The following is an 11,867-nucleotide window of genomic DNA, read 5'->3' on the forward strand; positions in this document are numbered from 1 at the left end:
CTTCTGAATCTTTCCAAATAAATTTAGAAATAATTAACATGCAAAATAGAGTTCACATTTCTTACAACTATAAGACATTTCTGTTTGTAACCCTGACTTTCATCTTTGTTGGAATTCCAAGCTGATAAAGATCATGCAATATCTGACTTTTTTCAGGGCATCAGACAATTTATACTGTTAGAGTTAAAGGGATCATATGAATAAAGTGTCCAAGCACAAGAACAAACCACAAGTGAGAGAGAAGATTCATATGGCAAAATATGTTTTCCATGGAGGCATATAAAACAAATAACAATAGTCAATTGTAATGAATAATCTGAAGTAAACACTCCTATCTGCTATACCTTGGCAGGGCATGAAAACATATTCCCGTAACAATTGTATGTTTTTGAAGAAGCTGAGGTCATAAGACCCCCTGTCTTGGATTCTTGGGGTTTTCTCACAAGTACTCAGAATTTTCTTCACTTGGCTCTAATCTTGGATCATGTTCCAATAAAAACTATACAGAGATGTACATATAGATGCTGGGAAAGCATTTGACAAAGAGACTACTCTTAATTCCTGACTGATTGTGAACAGAGCTAGTATTAGACAAGTTTAGTGAAAATAACTGCAGCCGCTGTGAGTACATGATTGCTATCTCAGATAGGGTTTTACTCCTGTGAACAGACATCATGACCAAGGCAACTCTTATAAGGACAACATTTAATTGGGGCTGGCTTACAGGTTCAGAGCTCCAGTCCACTTGTAGAAGAATGTAAATAATAGATCTATATCTATCACCCTGAACAAAACTGATATTCAAGTGGATCAAAGACCTCAACATAAAATCAAACACACTGGGCCTGATAGAAGAGAAACTGGGGAATAGCCTTGAATGCATTGGCACAGAAGATAACTTTCTGAACAGAACACCAATAGTGTAGTCCCTAAGTCCAATGATTAATAAATGGTACCTCATGAACCTAAAAAGCTTCTGTAAGACAAAGAATGCTGTCAACAGGACAAAACAGCAGACTACAGATTGGGAAAAGATCTTCACCAAGCCTACATTCAACAGAATGCTAATATCCAGAATATAAAATGCACTTAAGAAAATAGGCATCAACAAACCAAATAACCCACTTAAAAATGGGGTACAGATCTAAACATAATTCTCAACAGAGGAACATCAAATGGTTGAGATATGTTCAACATCCTTAGCCATTAGGTAAATGTACATCAAAACTACTTTGAGATTCCATCTTACACCTGTCAGAATGGCTAAGATCAATGACACAAGTAAGAGCTCATGCTGGTGAGGATGTAGAGTGAGGAGACTCACTTCCATTGCTGGTGAGAATGCAAATTTCTATAGCCACTCTGAAAATCAGTGCAGTATTTCCTCAGAAATTCAGAAAATTGGGAAGCAATCTAACTCAAGACCCATCAATACCACTCCTGGTCATATACCCAAAGGATGCTCCATACTACCATAAGGACACTTTCTCAACTATGTTAATTGAGGCTTTATTCATAATATAAATAATTTTCATAATATAATATATTCATAATATACCATATCCAGAAACTGGAAACTATCTAGATATTCCTTAATAGAAGAATGGATAAAGAAAATGTGATTCACTTCCTTCTGGTCCACACCACTACCTGCAATCATGGATCTGCACTCCACTCCTCACCCTGCACCTCTGCCTGCCTCTCTCAGGAGGACAGCTCCCACCGAGAACAAGGCAGGAGCTTGGCATAACTGGTCTGTGAGAGGCTCTCAGCTGACTGAAACAGATGAAGATGTACAGAGCCAAGCACTGGACAGAGGGATTGGGGACTGTTATGGAAGAATGGGGAAAGGATTAAAGGCCCTGAAGGGGATAGGTACTCTATAGCAAGACCAACAGAGTCAACTAACATATAGACCCATTGGAGTTCTCAGAGACTGGGCCACCAATCAAAGACCACACATGAACTGGAAAAAGGCACATATGTAGCAGATGTGAAGCTCAGTCTCCTTGTGGGTTTCCCAACAATGGGATCAGAGGCTGTCCCTAAAGCTGTTATCTGTCTGTGGAATCCATTCCCCAACAAAGCTGCCTTGTCTGGCCTCAGAAGAAAAGGGGAGGAGGAGGGAGAGAAGGACAGGGAGGGACCAGCAGTGGGGCAGTGATGGAATGTAAATTTAATTAATTAATTAATTAATTAATTAAAATCAAGGGACAGAGTGTACTGGAAAGGACATGGAACAAGGCAGATACTCCTGCATTGCTGGTGGGAGTGCAAATTTGTACATTCACTCTGGAAATAAATTTGGTAGTTTCTCAGAAAATTGAGAGTAGTTATGCCTCAAGACCCAGCTATACTACTCCAAGGTGTATATCCAAAAGATGTCCCACCATCTCACAAATGTACTTGCTCAACTATGTTCATAGCAGATTTATTTCTAATAGCCAGAAACTTGAAACAACCTAGATGTCCCTCAACTGAAGAATGGATGCAGAAAATGTGGTACATCTACACAATGGAATACTATTCAGTTTTTAAAAACAAACACATCATGAATTTTACATGTAAATGGATAAAACTAGAAAATATCCCAAGTGAGGCAACTCAGACCCAAAAGGACGTGCATGGTATGTACTCACTTATAAGTAGATATTAGCCATGAAGTACAGGATACCCATGCTAAAATCCAGACCCAGAACAGCTAAATAAACAAGGTGGGCCCAAGGGAGGATGCCTGGATCTCACTCAGAAGGGGAAATAAAATAGTCATCAGACATGGATAGATGGATGGAACTGAGTGGGAGAGGGAATGGGGAGGGGAAACAGAGTGGGATCAGATGTATGTAGAGCCAGGAGAGTGACCAGAAATTGGCAAAGGAGGGAAGGAAGGGGGGGATCTGTAGGATATGCCAGAGACCTGGGATGGGGGAGGCTCCAGAGAGCCTATGGGGATGACTATAGCTGAGACTTCTAGCAGTAGGATATATAAAGCCTGAAGTAACCTCTTCCTGTAGCCAGGCAGGCCACCCAGTGGAGGAATAAGGACACTGACCCACCCACAAAACTTTCATCCCCAAATTTGCCCTGCCTATAAGAAGTGTAGGGACAAATATGTCATAGAAACTAAGGAAGTGGCCAACCAATGACTGGCCCAGGTTGAGATTCATCCCATGGGCAAGAACCAATCCTGGAAACTCTTAAAGATATTCTGGCATGCTTACTGACAGGAGCCTAGCATAACTGACCTATGAACGTCTCTAACCAAAAACTGATGGGAACAGACCTAGGCCTGCTGTATATTTGTAGCAGATGTGCAGCATGATCTTCATGAGGGTCCCCAACAACTGAAATGGGGGCTTAGCCTGACTCCATTACCTGTCTGCTTGTGGATCCTGCTCCCGTAACTGGGCTATCTTGACTGGCCTCAGTGGGAAAGAATGTAATGTTTCTAGTCCTGTAGTGATTTGAGGTGCCAGGATTCATTTTGCAATAAAAACAATACTACGTATCTTTTAAGTTCTTGTCAAAACAAGTCTATACACAAGGGTTTTTCACAAGACAATTGTTACTTAGACATAGCCAATAATTTGGACAAAGACTTAAGATCTAAAAGACCTGTTCTTCTCCCATACCTGCCAAGGAATTACCACTTGTGTGAGTACTCCAGGAGAAAGAGGCTTCCTGTGTCAATGTCTTCCTGGGTACAGGAGGTTGACCTGTGAAACTTCTACTAATTCCTGTGGAGGGAACACCTGCCAACATGGAGGTACCTGACATAAAGATCTGGACCACCCTGTCTGTATCTGCCCTGCTGGATATACTGGAATGTTCTGTGAGATCACAATGGGAATGTGTTATAGGATGGAATCAATGCCTACTTCTGCTTCTCTTTGCCTGGATACCAAGGCAGACAGTATGACTTAGAAGTAGATGGATGTATTTCTGATTCCTGATGAATGAGGCTGTATACCTCAATAAGACAGGAAGATATATATGTGTCTGTCCTCAAGAGTATTCTAGTGTGAGTTGTGAGCTAGAAATTGATGGATGTGAATCCTAGCCATGTTCACATGGTGCCACATTCCAGAATGCTCTTAGGGCTTACTTCTGTGACTATGCACCTGGATTCCTTGGAGATCACTGTGAACTCAACTCTAGTGAATGTATCAGTCAGCCATGTTTCCATGGAGATCTACATGTGGATAGAGAAGAGAACTAGTACTGTATCTGCATGGGGAGGTTATTCACAGGGACACACTGTGAGACTTTGATGCCTCTTTGTTGATCAAAGCCTCATCACAATGACACAACATATGAAGACACTGTCGACAGCTATATTTGTCACTGCTGGACTGCATACATAGGAACCCTGTGTGAGATGAACATTAATGACTGCAGTAGCAATCCCTGCCAATTTGATGAGCCTGTGGGGGCGGGGGGAGTGCTGAGTAGTTCCAAGGATCAATAGGGACAACATTGCAGGTCTGCCTTCCTTCAACTACCTTGGAGCCTCAGGCTATGTTTGTATCTTTGAGCCTGGATTCACAGAGAGGAGCCTAGCATTATAGTCCTCTATGAGTCTTCAACCAGCAGCTGATGGAAACAAATGCAGAGACCCACAGCCAAAGACCAAGCTTGGGAAGCCTTGTGGGAGAGTTGGGAGAAGGACTGAAGAACATGAAGGGGATAGTGACTCTATCAAAAGACCAACAGAGACAACTAACTTGGTTCCCTGGGGGCTCCCAGAGACTAAACCACCAACCAAAGAGCATCCAGGGGCTGGACCTAGGCCTCCTGCACATATGTAGCAGATGTGCAGCATGGTCTTTATGTGGGTCCTCCAACAAGTGGAATGGGAGCTTACCCTGACTCTGTTTCCTGCTTCTCTGTGGATCCTATTCTCCTAACTTGGTTGCCTTGTCTTCCTTCAGTAGGAGAGAATGTCCCTAGTCCTGCAGTGACTTGAGGTACCAGTGTGAGTTGGTGTGGTTCCCAGGGGCAATTCCCCTTCTCAGAAATAAAGGGGAGGGATAGAGGAGAAGCCATGTGGTGGGGGGACTTGGAGGTAAGGTGATGTGATCAAGATGTAAAGTGAATAAATAAATAAATTCATGGGAAAACACCTAAAAAGGAGATAAAATATGGTTCATTTTCACAATGGAGTGTTTCTCAGCTGTTAAAAAAAAAGACATATTGAAATTTATAGGTATCTTAGTTGGGTTTCATCGCTGTGAAGAGACAGCATGACTAAGGCAACTTAGAAAGACAAACATTTAATTGGGGCTGGCTTATAGGTAGTTTAAGAGGTTCAGTCCATGATCATCATGGTGGGAAGCATGGCATCATGCAGGCAGACTTGATGGGTGCTAGAGGAGCAAAGAGTTGTACATCATGATTAGAAAGCAGTCAGAAGGAGGTTCTGATTTCACACTGGGTGGAGCTTGAGCATAGGAGCCTACACAGTGACACATTTCCTCCAACAAAGCCACACCTCTTCCTAGTGCCACTCCTTATTGCTAAGCATTTAAACACATTTACCTTTGGGGTCGAAACTTATTCAAAGCACCACAACAGGCAAGTGGATGCAACAAGAAAAGAAAATAATCATGAGTAGGGTATCCGAGACCCAGAAAGACAAATATGGTATGTGTTCACTTATAAGTGGATATTAGCTATTAAGTACATGACAACCAAGCTACAGTACACAGAACCAGAGATGTTAGGTAATGAAGAGGGCTTGAAGTTGGGCACATGGACAAGCCAGGGAAGGGAAAACACAATAGATTTTTTAGGTGTACTGCAGGTTGGTAGGTATGAAAGTGGGAGGGTTCAGGTGAAAATATAGAGGGAAAGAGTGCAGGGAGAAATGGCTGGAATTGGGGGCAGTTGAGGGGCAGTGTGGAAACTCAGTGCAATTGAAATTTTTTGGAATCTATGAGTTTGATGTTAGTGAAGACTCCTAGTAATGGAGGATACAGAGCCTGAACTGGCCATCTTTTGTGGCCAAGCAAGGATTCCAGTGGTGGGACTGGGTTACATTTGTGTTGTTGGCTAAGGGGTCCTGTGGAGATCCTTAAACAACCAAGGTTGATGCTAAGGGAGAGGTTTGCTCTCCACAAACTGACAATGGGTTCCCATTGCCAATAACAATCACACAGCTCACTGAACTTAAAGACATTGAGCTGGTGACTGCATGGAGCTCTTGTCCCTAAGTTCTAATGCCTTTGGCAAGAGAAGGTACTCTGCAGGCTACAGAAAGAGAAAACTGGACACCCACCCAGCCACAAAACCCACCATTTACAATCTTGTTGACCGCAAGTTTTTCTGTAGCAATGGTGATGCAGTTGTGAGAGTGGCCAATACCTGGTTTAACTTGAAGCTGCAGCCATGCCCCAAACTGCATGGATAGCCAAGAACTGGAGACTAGATAGCCCAGAGACCTAGGGCAGAACCAAATATGACAGACAAAAATAAACCAATGAAATGATTCTTAATGATATTCTGCTACAAACATATTGATGTTTTGTCTAGTAAGTATCAGAGAGGCTTCCTCTAGAAATAGGTGGGAATGGGTGCAGATAGTCACATCCAGATATTATGCCAGAGAAAGAGTCTAAATTGGTGGCCTCTATAGTGTCCCTCTCCTCAAAGACTGGGGAACCAGAGGGTGGAAAGATTTTAGGAGTCAGAGAAGACCAAGGACACTACAAAAGCAGGGCGCACATAGGCTTACAGAGATTGAAGTAGCAATTATGGAGCCTTTGAGGGTTTGGACAAGGTCCTCTGCATATATGTTATGGCTGTTAGCTTAGTGTTTTGTGGGACTCCTTACAGAAGGAGCAAGTATGTCTCTGTCTCTTTTGCTGCTCTTGGCACTCTTTTCTTCCTACTGGGATGCTTTATCCATCCTCAATATGAGGGCTTTGCCTGGTATTATCTGTATCTTATTTTGTCCTGTTTGGGTTTTGTCTCTTAGAGGCCTGCTCTTTTCTGAAAAGCAAATGGAAGGGGAATGAATCTGAGGAAAGGGAAGGTGTGGAGGGGATTTGGGAGGAGTGGAGAAATGGGTAACTGGTTAGGAGGTTTTGTATGAGAGAATAATCTATTTTCAATAAAAATCAATTAAATATAAAATAATATGATTTATTAAGGCTTTATCAAACACACATTATTTGCCCCTTGTCCCTCCTCTTTCTGTATTTTCCTCTTTGTGTTATATGTATTTTTGTATACACACATATACATGCATACATGCACATAAGTAACAGTAATAATCAAAGAAAAAGAGGTTTTCAACTTGAGAGTGGTAAGATGATAGAGGAGGGTTTCCAGAGAGAATGATGGGGAGTGGTTAGAGTTAGAAAGAGGAGGAAAGTGGTAGAATTCTACTCTAATTAAAGGCACAGTTAGCCGGGCATGGTGGCGCATGCCTTTAATCCCAGCACTCGGGAGGCAGAGGCAGGCAGATTTCTGAGTTCCAGGCCAGCCTGGTCTACAGAGTGAGTTCTAGGACAGCCAAGGCTACACAGAGAAACCCTGCCTCGAAAAACCAAAAAAATAAAAATAAAAAAAATAAAGGCACAGTTTTTAAAAGGGAAACGTTATTTGAAGAGAGAGATAATGGAACCAGTAGTAGGGGGAAGAATGGATTCCTATGGAAGTATATATGAGAAAATACCATTATATGCATATGTGAAGACACAATAATGAAACCAAATAATTTGCATGCTAACTTTTTTAAATGCACGAAATATGAAAATATGCAGGAAATTGTCAAAAATATTACGGGGTCAAGAAAGAAAGAAAGAAAGAAAGAAAGAAAGAAAGAAAGAAAGAAAGAAAGAAGGGAGGGAGGGAGGGAGGGAGGGAGGGAGGGAGGGAGGGAGGGAGGGAGGGAGGGAGGGAGGGAGGGAGGGAGGGAGGGAGGGAGGGAGGGAAGGAGGGAAGGAGGGAAGGAGGGAAGGAGGGAAGGAGGGAAGGAGGGAAGGAGGGAAGGAGGGAAGGAGGGAAGGAGGGAAGGAGGGAAGGAGGGAAGGAGGGAAGAAGGAAGGACAACATGAAAGTAGAAAGAGAATTTGTGGACCTTGATTTTCCTGAGAGGAAAAGTGAAAAATTAGGGCCTGAGATAAAGAGCAAAAAAGATAATGTGTTCTGTTTATAAATGGTAGCATTTGAATACATTCATACATGTACAATTTTTATTATTTAGAGGTTTCAATGAAATGAAAATGGTAATTCATCAAAGAATCCAAATTTCACATGCTACTGATTAAATGGTAAACAATGAATATTTGCTTGTCAATTTTTTTAAATATCTAGTGCCTTATTGGTAAAGCACATTAAATATTACCCATAGTTCCTATGACAAGCTTATCAGATTAATTAACTCCTTTCCATTCGTGCTGTAATATCTTGTGTTTAATAACTCAGTATCTTATTTTCTGTTTCCTTCACTGAACTAGCCTGGGATTTGTACCATACTTTATCATGAAGTCAGAATCTACTGATTTCTGCTATAAATATGTGAATTTTTGACTCTCTGATCATGGGGAGAAGTGAAGACAGTAACTTTTATGGAGAAATTCAAGTGTCAAGTATCAGATCTTTTTTCTGTGAAGCCCAGTGCAATCCTCAACGGGTAGCTGCCAGCCACTCCCCAGAGTTTCATGAATCTCCTACTAGCCTTCTTTTTATGTCTTTGATTACTGAGCTATGGACCATGCAATGTTCCCTGTGAGCTTCCTGGGCTGAATTCCAACTTTCGTCCTCCCACAAAATCTATGAGACTGAGAAGCAAATATTTATCAAAAATACTTTTAAGTGACTGAGAATCCTGCTCTCAGTGTTCAAAAAAGAACACTTCAATGATTTGTTCTCATAAATTTTATTGCTTTGCAAAGCACACCATGCTTCCCAATCCCCCAAGGATCAAAAAGTAAAGAACTTACATATTATGACTTCATGATCAAAGACTGTAAGAATCCCAGGCTAGTTCAGTGAAGGAAATAGACCAGCACATAATCACTTTTTGAGACCTTTAAGAAGCCTTTTCCACTTATTTATGGGTGTGTGTGTACCATAGCACTTATGTGGAGGTCAGAGGACAATTTCCAGAAGTCAGTTTTCTCTGAGAGGGTCTAAGGGATCAAAAGCCAGTCATCAGGCTTATCAGCAAAGACTTTTGTGGACATTTTTTTGAGTTATTAGGATGCCAACGGAAGATTTGACTCTGATGTTATTACCCTAGTAACTTGAGAATAAGGAGGACAGTAAGCCAGGCTAAGAAACATTCATCCTATCAGCCTACATTCTCCTCTCTAAAACTTCATATTTAGGCTATGTATAATTTTCCTCTTTCAAGTTCTATGATAAGAATTCTACTGTCCTTTGGCTACTTCAACACAACAAGGTATATTCACAGTCTATTTGATATTGTTTATGTCTATAGGGTTTTAGGGTTGTCTATTTTGTATTGGATATCCAGTAAGAGGGCTCATCTCTAGAGAAAACTAATTCTCCTCAGCAGCAATTACTTGTCTGCAGTTCGTTATCTACGGGTGGTCTCTGAGATGTCCCCCTTTGGTATTTTCATGTTTATTGATATTGATATTGTAAAGGTCATATTTAGGTACCTTTATTGTTGAGGTATCATGAGGTATAGCTGGTCAGCATTACTAGAAGACACACTCTCCTAGCTGACTTCCTTGTCTTCTGGCTCCTTTCTGCTCCCTTTTCAGCAATGTTGCCAAACACTTAGGTGCAGGAGTTGTGTTGTAGATGTGTGTATGTGAGTCTGAGATCCCGTGATTACTTATTTCTCAGAAATACAATCAGTTGTGGTTTTCTGTAATAATCTCTTTCCTGAAAACAAAAGGTTCTTTGATGTAGAGAGATATACTTATACATGAATACATCATACATACACACACACATGCACACACACACACACACACACACACACACACACACACACACACACATATATATTGGATATTAGCCCCCTATCAGATTTAGGATTGGTTAAGATCTTTTTCCAATCTGTTGTTTGCCATTTTGTCTTCTTGACAGTATCCTTTGCCTTACAGAAGCTGCCCAATTTTATGAAGTCTTATTTGTCGATTCTTAATTTTACAGCACAAGCCATTGCTGTTCTGTTCAGGAATTTTTCCCCTGTGCCCATATCTTCGAGGCTTTTCCCCACTTTCTCCTCTATAAGTTTCAGTGTCTCTGGTTTTATGTGAAGTTCCTTGATCCACTTAGACTTGACCTTAGTACAAGGAGATCAGAATGGATCAATTCACATTCTTCTACATGATAAACGCCAGTTGAGCCAGCACCATTTCTTGAAAATGCTGTCTTTTTTTCACTGGATGGTTTTAGCTCCTTTGTCAAAGATCAAGTGACAATATGTGTGTGGGTTCATTTTTGGGTCTTCAACTCTATTCCATTGATCTATCTGTCTGTCACTGTACCAAAACCATGCATTTTTTTTTAATCACAGTTACCTTCTAGTACAGCTCTTGAGGTCAGGGATGGTGATTCCACAAGAGGCTCTTTTATGGTTGAAAAGAGTTTTTGCTATGATAGGATTTGTTATACCAGATGAGTTTGCAAACTGCCATTTGTCTCAGTGAGCAATTGAGTTGGAACTTTCATAAGGATTTCATTGAATCTCTAGATTGCTTTTGGCAAGATGGCCATTTTTACTATATTAATCCTGCCAATCCATGAGCATGGGAGATCTTTCCATTTTCTGAGATCTTCATTGATTTCTTTGTTCAGAGACTTGAAGTTCTTAACTAATACAGATCTTTCACTTCCTTAGTGAGAGTCACACCAAGGTATTTTATTTTATTTTTTACTATTGTGAAGGGTGTTATTTCACTAATTTCTTTCTCATCTTGTTTATCCTTAGTGTAGCGAAAGGCCACTGATTTGTTTGATAATTTTATATCCAGCTACTTCACTGAAGTTAGTGGACTGGGCGAAGTGGGAGTTCTGGGTTCTGAAGATGGTGAGTGGTCTTGGTTCCTGTTAGTAAGATTCTTACCTTTACCTTTCGCCATCTGGTAATCTCTGGAGTTAGTTGTTATAGTTGACTTTGTTTAGAGATTGTTCTTCTGGTGATTCTGTTACCGTCTATCAGCAGACCTGGGAGACAGGCTCTCTCCTCTGAGTTTCAGTGGCCAGAGCACTCTCTGCTGGCAAGCTCTCCTCTTACAGGGAAGGTGCACAGATATCTTGCGTTTGGACCTCCTCCTGGCCGAAGAAGGCCCAAAACAGGACCTTTCCAAGAAGCTGTGTTGCTTTGGCAGGTCACAGAAGCTGTCAGCTTCTGTGGTGCACACTCTCACCTGTGCAGACTAAGTTCCTAAGTTTGGCAGAGTCCCAGAACCAAGTTGGTGCCCGCTGCTCCTGAGGCAGAGGGCTTCCAAGCCAGGCAGACACCTGCCCTCTGGCCGGGAGGGTGGCCGGATGTCTGCGGCCCGAAAAGGGTGCTGCCTCAGTGGCTCTGTGGCTCCTGCCTGTCCCAGAAGCTGTCCGCTTCTGTGGTGCACCCTCTCACCTGTGCAGACTAAGTTCCTAAGTTCGGCTGAGTCGGCAGGCGAATTTCTGAGTTCGAGGCCAGCATGGTCTACAAAGTGAATTCCAAGGCAGCCAGAGCTTTACAGAGGAAACCCTGTCTCAAGAAACAAACAAACAAACAAACAAACAAACAAACAAACAAAGATAACTTTCTTGCTTTTTCTAGAGCATAGTTTCTTTCCTTGTGTTGGAGTTTTCCTCTTATTATCCTTTGATGGGCTGTATTTGTGGAAAGATATTGTATAAATTTGGTTTTGTCATGGAATACCTTGGTTTCTCCA

General features: G+C 41.6%; 1 pseudogene; it reads left to right on the forward strand.

The window, feature by feature from the left end:
• Positions 1-1,658: 1,658 nt before the first annotated feature.
• Positions 1,659-4,568, forward strand: LOC110286337 (uncharacterized; annotated as a pseudogene).
• The last annotated feature ends 7,299 nt before the right edge of the window (positions 4,569-11,867 follow it).

Source organism: Mus caroli, unplaced genomic scaffold, assembly GCF_978045245.1.
Source record: "Mus caroli unplaced genomic scaffold, Mus_caroli_1 scaffold_5, whole genome shotgun sequence".
NCBI lineage: Eukaryota > Metazoa > Chordata > Mammalia > Rodentia > Muridae > Mus > Mus caroli.